The 13,731-nt window shown below is 43.2% G+C and overlaps 1 long non-coding RNA gene across 2 annotated transcripts; it reads left to right on the top strand.

Annotated features, from left to right (window-relative positions):
• The first annotated feature begins 683 nt into the window (after positions 1–683).
• On the top strand, positions 684–13,420 carry LOC102460407 (uncharacterized). 2 transcript variants are annotated; one of them, XR_333083.5, is made up of 5 exons: positions 684–1,431; positions 1,816–2,052; positions 2,316–4,691; positions 5,963–6,055; positions 8,370–13,420. It is a non-coding gene; the product is annotated as an uncharacterized LOC102460407 (long non-coding RNA). The 2 variants fall into 2 exon arrangements; XR_016349111.1 differs by having other exon boundaries at positions 684–2,052.
• Positions 13,421–13,731: the final 311 nt, after the last annotated feature.

Here is a 13,731-nt window from a genome sequence, read left to right as displayed (position 1 = left end):
AAGTCATGCCAAACTAATCTGATAGCTTTCTTTGATAGGATAACGAGCCTTGTGGATAAGGGAGAAGCGGTGGATGTCATATACCTAGACTTTAATAAGGCATTTGATACGGTCTCGCATGATATTCTTATTGATAAACTAGGCAAATATAACTTAGATAGGGCCATGATAAGGTGGGTGCATAATTGGCTGGATAACCGTAGTCAGAGAGTTGTTGTTAATGGTTCTAAATCCTGCTGGAAAGGGATAACAAGTGGAGTCCCGCAAGGGTCTGTTTTGGGACCCGTACTGTTCAAGATCTTCATCAATGATGTAGATATTGGGATAGAGAGTACGCTTATTAAGTTTGCAGATGATACCAAACTGGGTGGGGTTGCAACTTCTTTGGAGGATAGGGACATAATTCAAAATGACCTTAGCAAGTTAGAGAAATGGTCAGAGGTAAACAGGATGAAGTTTAATAAAGAGAAAGGCAAAGTGCTCCACTTAGGAAGGAACAATCAGTTCCATACATACAAGATGGGAAGCGACTATCTAGGAAGGAGCATGGCGGAAAGGGATCTAGGGGTCATAGTGGACCACAAATTGAATATGAGTCAACAGTGTGATGCTGTGGCAAAAAAAGCAAATATGATTCTAGGTTGTATCAACAGGTGTGTTGTAAGCAAAACTCGTGAAGTCATTCTGCTGCTCTACTCTGCACTAGTTAGGCCTCAGCTGGAGTACTGTGTCCAGTTCTGGGCGCCACATTTCAAGAAAGATGTGGAGAAATTGGAAAGGGTACAGAGAAGAGCGACAAGAATGATTAAAGGTCTAGAGAACATGACCTATGAAGCCAGGCTTCATGAACTGGGCTTGTTTTGTTTGGAAAAAAGAAGATTAAGGGGGGACATGATAGCGGTTTTCAAATATCTAAAAGGGTGTCACAAGGAGGAAGGAGAAAATTTGTTCCTCTTGGTTTCTGAGGACAGGACAAGGAGTAATGGGCTTAAAGTGCAGCAGGGGAGGTTTAGATTGGACATTAGGAAAAAATTCCTAATTGTCAGGGTGGTCAAATATTGGAATAAATTGCCAAGGGAGGTGGTGGAATCTCCCTCTCTGGAGATATTTAAGAACAGGTTAGATAGACATCTGTCAGGGATGGTGTAGACGGAGCTTGGTCCTGCCTTGAGGGCGGGGGGCTGGACTCGATGACCTCTTGAGGTCCCTTCCAGTCCTATGATTCTATGATTCTATGTCTACACTACAGCGCTATTTCGAAGTAACTTATTTTGAATTACTTAATTTGAAATAAGCTATATCGAAATAATGCATCTAGACCCAAAAACTAATTCAAAATAGCGTTTTTCTATTTTGAAATAGGGCATCCACACTGATTGGAGGCTGGATCACATTTATGCGTAGCTGAAACCGATTCCAGCAGGGCATCAGGTCAGTAGTTGCGTTGTGTGGCTGCTATCTGAGGCTATCTGAGGCTCGTGCTTAAAGGGACCCCCCTGGACAGCTGGTTCTCAGCTTTCCCGCTTGCTTGCCTACCTCACCAAGGGACAGCAAAGCGTTTTCCTCTCCGGCTGCTTTGGTCGCACTCCTTTGGGACACCGCAGCACTCGGCACCATGGAGCCAAAGCCACCCCTGGGCACTCTGGTGCTTATGTTGAATGCTTTGTTGCAAGCCTGGCAGCAATTGCTGGAGGCTGCCTGGCCCTCCCCCTGCCTCCCCGCCCCGGGGGCCCTGGAGTAGTGGCGCCTAGATGCCAGCATGCCCTGCTGCGTCTGGACAGCAGCAGCGACTGGTGGGACCACATTGTTCTGCAGCGCTGGGGAGACCAACAGTGGACCCAGAACTTCAGGATGAAGAATGACACCTTCCTGGAGCTCTGCAAGTGGCTCGCCCCTACTCTGCAGCAACAGGACACATGCATGAGGCCTGCCATTCCCCTCCACAAGCGGGTGGCCATTGCCCTCTGGAAGCTCTCCACGCCGGATAGCTACCAATCTGTCGGGAACCAGTTCAGCGTGGGGAGATCCACCGTCGGAGAAATGCTCATGCAGGTATGGCACTCACCGGCCACGGGGCCAGGACGGGGGGCTGCAAGGAGGACGTGCGCTGCCCCAGGGAAAATGGTGGGGAGATGGTGTAAGTGCCCTCCCTGGGAGGGGTCGGTCCATCCCGGCTGTGCTACAGACTACCCACGGTGGCCAGGATTGCAGCGGGGGTTGCTCATGGGAGTGGGGCACAGGGCAGTGGCAGGGAAAGAACACTCACAGCCAAAGGGGCATCTCAGTGACCCTCGGTTTTGTGTGCCTCTCTACAGGTGGTCAAAGCCATTGAGTGCTGCTCCGCAGAATTGTCCGCCTCACCTGGATGTGGACATCCAGGGGTTTGGTGCCCTCGGCTTCCCCAACTGCGGGGGTGCAATCGACAGGACGCACATTCCCATCCATGCCCTGGACCACCAGGACTCCCTCTACATAAACAGGAAGGAATACTTCTCTGTGATCCTGCAGGCCGTGTCTGACCACCGGGGCCAATTCACAGACATCAATGTGGGCTGGTCCGGCAAGGCACATGACATGCGGGTGTACCGCAACTCCTCCATGTGCCAGAGGCTGCACGCCGGGACTTTCTTCCCCGACTGCCACATCAGGGTCGGGAACATGCACATGCCAGTGTGCCTGCTGGGCGATGCGACCTACCCCCTACAGCCCTAGCTCATGAAGCCCTACACTGGACACCTCTGCCCCTCCCAGCAGGCCTTCAATGCCAGGCCCAGCAGGGCCTGCATCGTGGTCGAGTGGGGGAGGGGAGATGTGCCCTGCCTCTGTGTCTGGAGGGAGGGCAGTGTGCCGTGTCTCTCCCCGGGGTAAGGTCCCTGGGCTCCCCCTCCCACACCGCCCCGCATAAGGGGACCGTGATGTCATTCATATGTGGAGGCCTCCCTGGCCTCGGATGAGGCTGCTGACGGGCTCTCTGGGATGGCTCGGGGTTCCTGGGTGTAGGGCAGGCTCCCTGTAGGTTCCTGGCTGCCGTTGTCCTCCTCCTCCTCTTTCCCTGTGTCAAGGGTACGGACCGGGGGGTACGGACCTTCTGACCCCTCAGGATATTGTCCAGGGCCTCATAGTAGGGACAGGCCTCTAGGTCAGCCCCTGGTTGGGAGGCCCTGGAATAAGACTGCCGCAGCTCCTTGATTTTGCTGCATACCTGCTCCTGGCTGCGCTTGTGGCCTCTAGTGGCCAGGCTGGTAGCCATGCAGCTGTAGATAGCCTCATTCCTGCACCTAGTGTGGAGATCGTGGGCATTGGAGGCTTCTTCCCAAATCTCAATGAGGCCCACGATCTCCGTACTTGACCTGGCAGTCTTTTGAGGTCCCTGGCAGGCTCCTAGGAGCCACCAGCCTGGTCCTGGGGAGCAGTGGAGAGCTGGGTGGCAGCGGGTGGCTGGCTCATGGTGTGCCAGGTGCATGGTCTGCTGGCTATGTGCTGGCAGGCTAGAAACTGGCACAGGCACTGTGGCCAGAGTCTGCCCCTTTAAGGGCTCCGGGGCTGGGGGGGAGCAGAGAAGTTTTCCTGTTTTGGCCCAGAGTGGCCACCAGGGGCAACTGGGAAGGGCTGGAGGCCCCCTAATTCGAAATAAGTGTCTACACAGCGCTTATTTCAAATTTGCTATTTCGAATTAGGTGTTATTCCTTGTAGAATGAGGTTTACCTAGTTCGAAATAAGGGGTCCTCTATTTCGAATTTATTTTGAAATAGCGGTTTGTATGTGTAGACAGCTATTACAGTTAATTCGAAATAACATCTGTTATTTCAAATTAACTCTGTAGTGTAGACATACCCATAGGCTTTGCACAAAACAAAGCCAAAGGCTTTGCGCCCACTTTTGTGCAAAATATGCTGCCTGTCTACACTGGCAGGGAGTTCTTGTGCAAGAACACTGAAGTTCTAATGTGTGAAATCAGTGCTTGTTGTGCAAGAACTATGATGCTCCCACTCAGGAATAAGCCTTCTTGCACAACTGTTCTTGCGCAAGAGTCCAGTGTAGACAAGCAACATGAATTTCTTGCGCAAGAAAGCCCTATGGCTAAAATGGCCATCGGAGCTTTCTTGCGCAAGAGAGTGTCTACACTGGCACGGATGCTCTTGCACAAAAGCACATCTCTTGCGCAAAAGCACATGCCAGTGTAGACACTCTCTTGAGCAAATACTTTAACGCAAAAACTCTTGCGTTAAAAATATTTGCGCAAAATCTTGCCAATGTAGACATAGCCATGGCGTATTCAGCTCCCTGGGAACTGGGTCATGAAGGACAGTGCAGAGAGGAGGGAGCTGAGTGAGTGTGGAATAATATTATATGGATTGTTTATGACAAGCCTATGCCACTGAAACTGAAAACTCATCTGTTTACCTTCATACTGTGTAGTGAAGAACCATGGGTGATACAGACAACAGGTTCAGTCCATAAAGATGTTTGAGGTAAGATGTCCTTGTGCCATAAGGAGTGACATGGTGAGATGGATTTAATAATAAAAGCATAAAGTATGGATATCAAAGTCCATGATGTGGATGACAAAATCCGGGAAGTCTGACTTCATTTATTTGGATATGCGCAGAGGCTGAATGAAGGGGGACCTGTGGGCAAAGCAAAGGAGGAGATGGTGGATGGAAAGAGAAGCTGAGGAAGCAATGACATTGGTAAGCTGGTTGCCTTGGACAGGTGAAGATGGCAGGTGCAATAACCTAACCCCAGTTGATGATAGCTTATGGTATTATAATATGACAAATTTTATATTGGTTTATTTTAGATGGCATTTATGTTGTAAATTGTGGTACTGGGTCATTTAAAATGAGTAATGCATAATAATCAGAGGGCCCCAAGTTAAGGGAGCTCTCAGATGATGTAGGCATGCTCAGGGTGTGCATGCTCAGTATGCAGGAGCCATCTTGTCGTGTATCTAATAAAGATAGCTATATTTTAAGATTGGTATGCCTAGTCTGACTCTGGGCTACTGAAGTGCAGTGGGTGCAGAATACTCAATAGGAAGATGGTCTCAGCTGACAAAGCTAGACCAGAAGGATAATTTACATCTGTAAAGGACTAAGTATAGCTCAGATATGAAAGGGGAGGGAGGGCACAAGGAGCCTTCCTGTATCTTAAGACTGTCACTAGGGTGGATAGTTGCAGCTGCAGTCTTTGCTGCCTGCAATGCAAAGCATTCCAAAAGGTGTTGGCAATGATGGAGGTGAGGATATGGCCTATCTGTCCCAGGCACCAGTCAGGAGAGTAACCTGGCTGATGAGGGGCGCACACACGGCTTTCCTTAAAAATGTGCTCATGGCTGCTTTCCCCCTGCATGACAGGAAGTTTCTAAGGCTTAGTCTACACTCGAAAGTTTTGGGGATGAAAGTGTGGACATGCAAAAGTTGCCAAAACTGAAAATTGGTTAAACCTGTTTTTCTGACTCCCATTGTCAACATTTCATGGCCACATTGTTAGCACCCCTGTTAACAGAAAGAGCAAAGTTATCTGAGTAAGCATCCCACAGTGCCTGGAGTCACCCTCAGTTGCTAAGTATTGTTGGCACGTGTAATGTAATGCTATGCATTTTGGGAAGCTAATAAACATCCCATCAGCCACTTCTTTGCTTCCCCAGCCATCCCCGGGCTTCCAGCTGACTTGCATGCAACTTGAATGACAGTCCCTGCTGTAAACTCCAGCATCTGGATCTCAGAATTCTCTCCCATGTTGTGTTTGATGTGCTTAGGACATGGGTGGGCCCCCACTGCACACAAAATCTACTAGGCTGGACCCCTCTAGTCTCTGGTGTGTGAGGGAGATGTGGGAAGAATCTTGCTCCTTAGTTGAGGGCCATAGTGAGGGGTTTTTTTTTGTTTTTTTGTTTTGTTTTTACTTCACTTGTGTATGGTCCCTGATTGATTTTTATGTGGTTCCTGATCCAAAAAAGGTTCCCCATTCCTGGCTTAGGACATCGCACATTGCAGCAGAGCTATTTATACAATTACTAGCAGAGGACGAAGACTCGGATGTGGATGACCATGTGAGTGATGGGGACAGCACCGAATTGTCATTGAATTAGGATGTCACAGATCAGTTGTGCATGGTAAACTGTTGTTTTTTGGGCTAGGGAACCTACTACTGAGAAGTGTGATCAGACTAGATTATATAATGATGCTTTCTGGCCTTAAAATCTTTGAAACCTTTGAAAGGCTGGCCAGTGGAGAAGATATAAACTACTATGAGTAAAAGTGTTGTGAGACCAGGGTGTTTGCAATAGTGTTCCACTTCTGGTGCCCATATATTTATGATTGGTCTGTGGTGTTTGCATGATAAGAGTGGATAAGAGCGCCCCATTAAAAGTTGATCCTTGGTACGTTACTGTGTGTTCACGCTTTGAAAGGAGAGGACTAGCAGTCTGATGCATCAGAAACTGAACACCTGAAACACACAGGAACTTGCTAAAATATTATCTTTGTTATGTGTTTGGTTACTCCTGGGTAGTTTGGCTCTATGTTAGTCTCTCTGTCTCTCTAAATAGAAATAGTTGGTTTTTTTTAATATTGGCATTAGGTCCAGTGACTAAGACAGAGATGGGACTACAATGAATCTGCAAAAGTGACAAGGAGTCCTGTGGCACTTTATAAACTAACAGATGTTTTGGAGCATAAGCTTTCGTGGGCAAAGACCCTCTTCATCTTTGCCCATGAAAGCATATGCTCCAATACATCTGTTAGGCTGGATCTGTCGCTTTTGCAGATCCAGACTAACACATCTACCCCTCTGATACTTAAAATGAATCTGTTCATGAGTCCTTATTTATTGTTTAGTTTGCCAGTGTGGTTAGTGTCAGAGTGATAGGTAACCCAATTTCTATTTGTAAACGAAGGAGAATCAAATAATGTCAAACTAAGCAGATGATTTTTGACACAGTGAAGCTGTGTGGATAAGAGTGCCCATCTATTTTCAGATTTCCATAAGAGATTTGGCAATCTGCAAGCGTAAGAAGTGTGTCAATTTGGTTAAGGAAGGTGATCAGAAGTTCAGATATTCTTTCAAAGGCTTTTTTATGGCTTTCAGAATATGTATGTCTGTAAATTAGAAGCCAGAATTTACCTAGGAATATTTAGATGTTTCTAAGGACATGACTACTTCTGGAACTTGAAGTGAGTCCCAGCTTGAGGAGACATCTCTGTGCTATCTTTCATTGAACTAACATGTTAAAAATAGAGTGTAGCTGTGGCAGTATGAGCAGCAAAATGGATTAGGCAACCTGAATTTTGTACCTACCCGAGACCATAGGTTTCATCCCACTGTGGCTATACTATATTTTAGCATGCTATCTCAATCAGAACCAATGCAAATACGTCACCTTGAGCTGGGAAAAACACCCCCAGCTTTAAGTCTTGATGCCCCCAGAGGCTCAGTCCTACATATCATATGCTCGTCAATCTTCCAGCTGTGGATGATCAGGTCTAAACTGTGTCAAAGACCAGCACTCATAGTTAGAAGCCATTTGGCAAATTTGACAATGTGTCTTTCCCAAGGTCACAGAAAATTAGAATTAGAATTCAGTGAGTTCCTTAATCTTTTGCTCAGTTCATTAGACCATGATGCCTCCCAGTTAACATTCATCACCTGTTTAAGTTGGAAAAACTATTAAAAATAAATCTAAGAAGTGAAAGTAATCTGAAACATGTGTTAGACCCAATCCTAGAATTTATTTCATGAAGGACTCTATTCATGTGGAAAAAGTTGAAAAAGCTGTATCAATTAATTTGGAAGCTAAAGGATACTAAAAGCAATATTATGGGCCTGACATACAGTGACATCTGTCATTTCCATTCAATCTTGCTAACTTGTTAAGCCACAGTGCATTGAAGCAGTCAAGTACTTTTATAGACCATCCCTACTCAGCAAAGCACAAAAGCACACGCCTACAGTTCAGCACGTGTTTAAGTGGTTTGCTGAATTGCGGCATTGGTTCTTACCTTATTTACTTAGTGGTTCAGAATAAAGAAAGCTCAGTAATCCATAACTATTTAGGAGACCGAGCATGGAAACCTTGGCCTAGTTTTGTTTCCAGGATATAAGAGATAAATTGCTGGTTCTCAAGTTAATTTTCCAAAGGTCAGTGTGCATCCTTTAATTCTGTAAACATCCTTATCCAAAGACAAAGAAATGTTTTGGAATTGAAATCTGAGTTGATATGTCTCTGGGGTCATCCATCTGGTTAAAGAGCTCTATCATCCATATATTTAGATTATCTAACAAAGTGTAATGTTACTATTACTCAAGCAAAAACTAACTTGTTTCTGTCAAATCAGTATTATGATTTCATCTTTCTATTATTTTAGGATTTATTGTAAATCTAAGGAAACGTATGCCAATGGTCAGAATAACTGCAGAAAATTTCAGCAAAATTCCAGAGATCTATTTTGAAATTCTACAGCATCAATTGAACATGTTGTTGTGCATTCCCTATCTTCATCCGCTGTTATAAGATTTACCTAGTAGACTCTAAATGTATAATTGAGAAACATCACGGTAGATGTAACTTACACTATCCAGAAGAAACAACAGAGACAGAGGAGACATGAAAGGATAATTTTGCTTATACAAAATAGCAGCCTGAAAAATAAAAACAAACAAGCAGATGGAGAAAGCAAAGACTGCAATACACAGCTGTTAGAAGTATTTAGATACCCAGATGCAGAACAGTTCAAGGGTGGGGGCTGGGAGTTGGGGGAAAGCGTAATTAGAGTTGATGGAAGCATCTTATTAATATTATAGTGTATATTGACGATGCAATTTTCAAAGAAGCCTATGGAGTTAGGTGACCAGTTCCCTGTGACTTTCAATTGGAAACATAGGCTTATCTGAAAATCCCAGCCTGAATTCCTGGCTCCTTATAAAATGGAATTTCTTAGTGTCCACACTGGCACAGAATGATGAAAGATGAAAAAGGTACTAAAGATGGAGTTAAAAAGATTTGTCAGTAGCTGTTCATCCTTTTTTCCCCGGTCTAAATTAAAAATAATGCTTTATAGTAACAAGTTAGAGTAGAGAAAATTGTTTTTCAAAGCTACAATTCATAATGACAATTCATACTTATACCACATAGTGCATTTCATCTAAGAGTTAATATCCTTGGTGAATATTAAGCATCACAGTGTCCTTCAGTCTAAGAGACCAAATGGTACTTTTGGTCTATCATTAGTCCAAATAACCCTTCCCCCCTTAGTTTGTCCAGTATGATTTAACAGAGAATTGGGGATGTGGTGCTTCTTTTGCTTTTTTGCATCAGTCTTAAATTATAAAGTTCTCCTTCTCCAAACATTTAATATGATAGAGTCTGTTCAGCTAAAATGAGTCCCGGAATGGAGTTTGTATTCCTGTGTCATTCACCTTCCTGATTTTCAGAATCCCTCCTTAAACTAGCAGAGCTCACACCCTGCACACACAGTCCCGCACACACAAAAAAGAATGGCCACGTCAGAATAAACCCTAAATAATTCTGCTGGCTTTTCATTCATTTCAGGGGCCCATTCAAAATGATCATGCTCTTTGAAAAGCTCTTTACAGCTGCCCACTCTCACTGTACTTCTCTCTGAATTCTCTTTTGTTCATTTAGCACTTTGTCTGCTCTCCTCTGTCCTTCTGTGTCATCAGGCTACCTCTTATATTAAAGCCTTCTCTTGGACTCTACCAGCTGCAGACACAAGGGCCCCTGGCCTGCTTCTGCTCCTCCATGACTATGTCAGAAATACGACCTTTCTTATGTGCAATAAATAACATTTTAAACAAGCCTTAAACTTACTGCATCCTTGGAGAAAAACTTCCTATCCCACACAAGGAATTTCAGAGGCTAAATAACTAAGAAATGATAGTGGGGTGCAGCTGAGCCTGAGCAATCGAGATGTGCCTGAACTAGAGACCAGTGAGAACATCAAACCTGAACATGTGTATTGTAATAGTTGGCATTTCTTTACTGAGGAAAAACTGTCAAGTGTCAGGAATATGACTTTCACAAATGGTGATTTTTATAAGCAAGGCAAAGAAACACATTCAGACAATGCAAATGTGTTTTGTTTTTGTTTTTTAATACTAAGGAGAAAAGCTCTGGCATATGTCAAAAGATGTGAAGACTGCCTCAACGGGAGTTCTGTTTATAGATCAAGAGCAGTCAGAATATAAATCCTCCATTTATTTTGCACACCTAAAATTCCACGTTGACTACAACAACGATATTAAGTTTTCATATTTCGTAGGAATGCATCACAATCTTCCTATTGGTGTTTTGAACCTATGTATCAGTTCTGATTCTGATTTCAGGCAGAGTTCTGAGGGCATGTCAGAGGCTGATCTTCTGGTGTTTGATTTAACGGGTCTAGTATAGATCCATAAATCAAAACTAAGGGCAACTCCTGCCGGTGTCAGGAGTAAGGGAAGGAGTAAGGGAAGCCAACAGGAGCATTTTCCCCTCTGGCCTCTAGTAGTGTGTTTGCTACCAAAGCTCAGCTTAAGGTAAGCCGGCTCAAGCTATGCATTTTACGTAGCTGGAGTTGTGCACTTTAAGTTGATCTTCCTGGTCTAGTGTAGACCAGGCTTGAGCATGTAAAGAACATGGGATAAACCCTGAAACCTTGATCAAGCCCTTGGATACTGTTCCACACCTAACTGGGGCTGATTGACCATTGTGTGTGCTCTAGTTTTAAATAGAGAGATTCCAATAAAGTTAGTGGACTCACACCATCATAAAATGGGTGTATTACAGTGGAAGATTAATTTGATAGGACTACTCTTATGAGAAATGTATAAAATCAGACTTTAAGCTGTAAATTTCAAGGCTGATGTTATCAGTCTTTCTGAATCCAAGGACAATATCTTAAACATTTCAGCCCTCTAGAGGTAGTTGCAACATTGATCCTCTCCTCACCCATGTTATGAAATGAATCATACTTTCATGTTTCTGGGAGACTGTTGCACAAAGAAAAGGAATGACTATGAACTGTGCTCTTTTTTCCTTGCATCAAAGAATTAAGGCTAAACCAAAAAGCCTCTGAACAAGGAGCCAAAGATTATACCATTAGCTGTTGGAGAGAACAAATCCACTCAGGATAAAAATATATTGAGCAAAGTTGCTTTTTTTTAAATTGGAAATTCAGATAAAATCCTCTGTATCTCACATCTTTTTTTCTGTGTTTCCTGTCAGTGCTATAACAAACCTTTTTGGCTAGCAAACAAGATTTCTTTGTTGCAGTGCAACTTCGTGCATGATTCACTTTTTTCTTAGAAGAAGCTTCAAGCCAAATATTGTTTTCGGAATTTTTTTTCCCTACTTTCCCTTCCCTTCCCAAATCCTTCTTCCTGAGGGATATCCTTGTTCATGGTAGCCTGCTGTAAACAAAAGAAAGATGATATCAAAGTAATTGCTTGAAATATAATGACAGGTTTCTTGTACAACATTTTAGCAATGCCTTTGCCTGAACATAGTATATTTGCACAGTTAGAATGCTTGGAAACTAAACAGCCATTAAAGGAAAGAAACAAAAAAGCCAAACATAGTACAAAATAAAAATAAGACTTAAGCAAATAATTGAATGTCTCTTTAAATGTATGGTGCATATGTGCACCCCAGCTTATACTAGCTATTGCCTGGATCAGGCATTTATATCTTGGCAGAAATCTATACACATGCTATCACACACTTTTTTTGGTGTGTTCTTCCAAGAATGTCCTGAGGGCTGTTTTGAGGCCTCTTGGCCATTAGTTAATGTGCAGTCTATTTATCTTGATTCATTCTTGCCACACTGTTTTCTCATTCCATTTTATTTCTATTGACGTTTTACATTAAAATAGGTACTTCTCCCTACACAACTGTTCTTGTATCTTATGAAGTTGCCTGCCACTCATCTGCTCTGATCTTAAGTAACCCACCAATCCCCTTCTCACACAAGACTATTCAGGTTTTCTCCCATTCTGGTCTTCACACATGGCATGTCCACCCTGGACTACTGCAGGAAACAATGAGTTTCAGAAAGGATGTGTCTGTCTTGTTTGTGAATCTCTTGGCCCTGGTCTATACTAGGAAGTTATTTTGAAATAACTCCCCTTATTTCAAAATAACAAAGGGAGCATTGACACTACCAAACCAGTTATTTCAAAATAAGGATCTGGTTATTTCAAAATAACTCCTGCTTTCTGCGAGGATTAATGCTTATTTTGAAATAGTTATTTTGAAATAACGGTAGTGAGGACGCTCCACTGCTGCTATTTTGAAATACTATTCCCTAGAGTCATTCAAAATAATTACTCCCTAGTGCTTCCTGGGGCTCTAAGTTGAGGTAACACATTCACATTAAGGTATCCTGCCTTGGACTAATTTTGAGGCTTCCCTGTAATGTGGACATGATATTTTGAAATAGTTATTTTGGAAGTTATTATTTGAAATAAGCTATTTTTGAAATAATTTCCTAGTATAGACATGCTGTTGGTGTCTTGCCTGGCTAATGGGCCACCACCCTCTGCCAGATAAATTCCAGGCTCAGATCGTCTCTAAACATAAATTGTACCACTTTAATTATATTGGTTCAGTTAAATTGCAATAACATCCTGCTAGTATGGGCACAGTTATACTTCAGTAAAGGTTCTTATAGAAGGTAGCTCATTTTCTGAAATTTAGAAAAGCTATATCAGTAACAGACACCTTTATACTGACATCCCCACTTTCATACTATAACAAAACACTAAACTGTATTATACTAAACAACAAATAGACTAATAGCACCTTAAAGACTAACAAAACATGTAGATGGTATTATGAGCTTTCATGGGCACAACCCTGTTTGGTTAGTCTTTAAAGTGCTACTAATCTATTTGTTGTTTAAGTTTTTCCTGTTACAAACTAATTCGGTTACGCCTCTGAAGCTTTCGTATTATACTATTCAACCACTAGGTGTCACATTTAACAAACTCACACAAGCCACTCCAGCAGTACATTAAAGGATCTTACAGTAAACATATCTTTGATTTCTCTCTCTGGGAAAGAAGACTGTAATGTAACCAGTCCATGTGGTATAAGAACCTACCCTGAAACATACCAGGTACATGGTGTCAGAAATGTACTAGTGCCAGAGGAGAACAGACACAGAAGGAAAAAAAGCAACAAAAAGCTGCAAGATGCCCCAGAGAACTTTGGTAAACCTTCACAATAGACAGGCTTGAAGCAATATTTTATGTTTGAAATAAACTCAGCAAGAGAATTGGAGACATCCAGCCATGCGCTTTAATTTCTGCTCTGAAGAAGCTGGAAGACTATATTTTTGCCTTTACTGATGACAGTCACAAATATGACAATGAGTGTACGTCTACAATGCATCCCTAGTTCGGACTAGGGATGTAAATGGAGACGACTGAAGTAGTTAATGAAGCAGGGATTTAAATATCCCACGCTTCATTAACATGATCTCACCGGTGCGCTAGTTCGAATCACAGCTGATTTGAACCAAGAAGTGTGCGCCGGGACGCGTTAGTTCGGACTAAAGCCCTTAGACCGAACTAACGTTACTCCTCATTTTAGGGCTTTAGTCCGAACTAACGCGTCCCAGCATGCACTTCCTGGTTCAAATCAGCTGTGATTTGAACTAGTGTGCCGGCGAGATTATGTTAATGAAGCGTGGGATATTTAAATCCCCGCTTCATTAACTACTTCGGTCA

This window comes from Pelodiscus sinensis, chromosome 3, assembly GCF_052426305.1.
Source record: "Pelodiscus sinensis isolate ZL-2025 chromosome 3, ASM5242630v1, whole genome shotgun sequence".
Lineage (NCBI taxonomy): Eukaryota > Metazoa > Chordata > Testudines > Trionychidae > Pelodiscus > Pelodiscus sinensis.
Note: the sequence above shows the minus strand (reverse complement) of the source record. Positions and strands in the feature narration are given on the sequence as shown.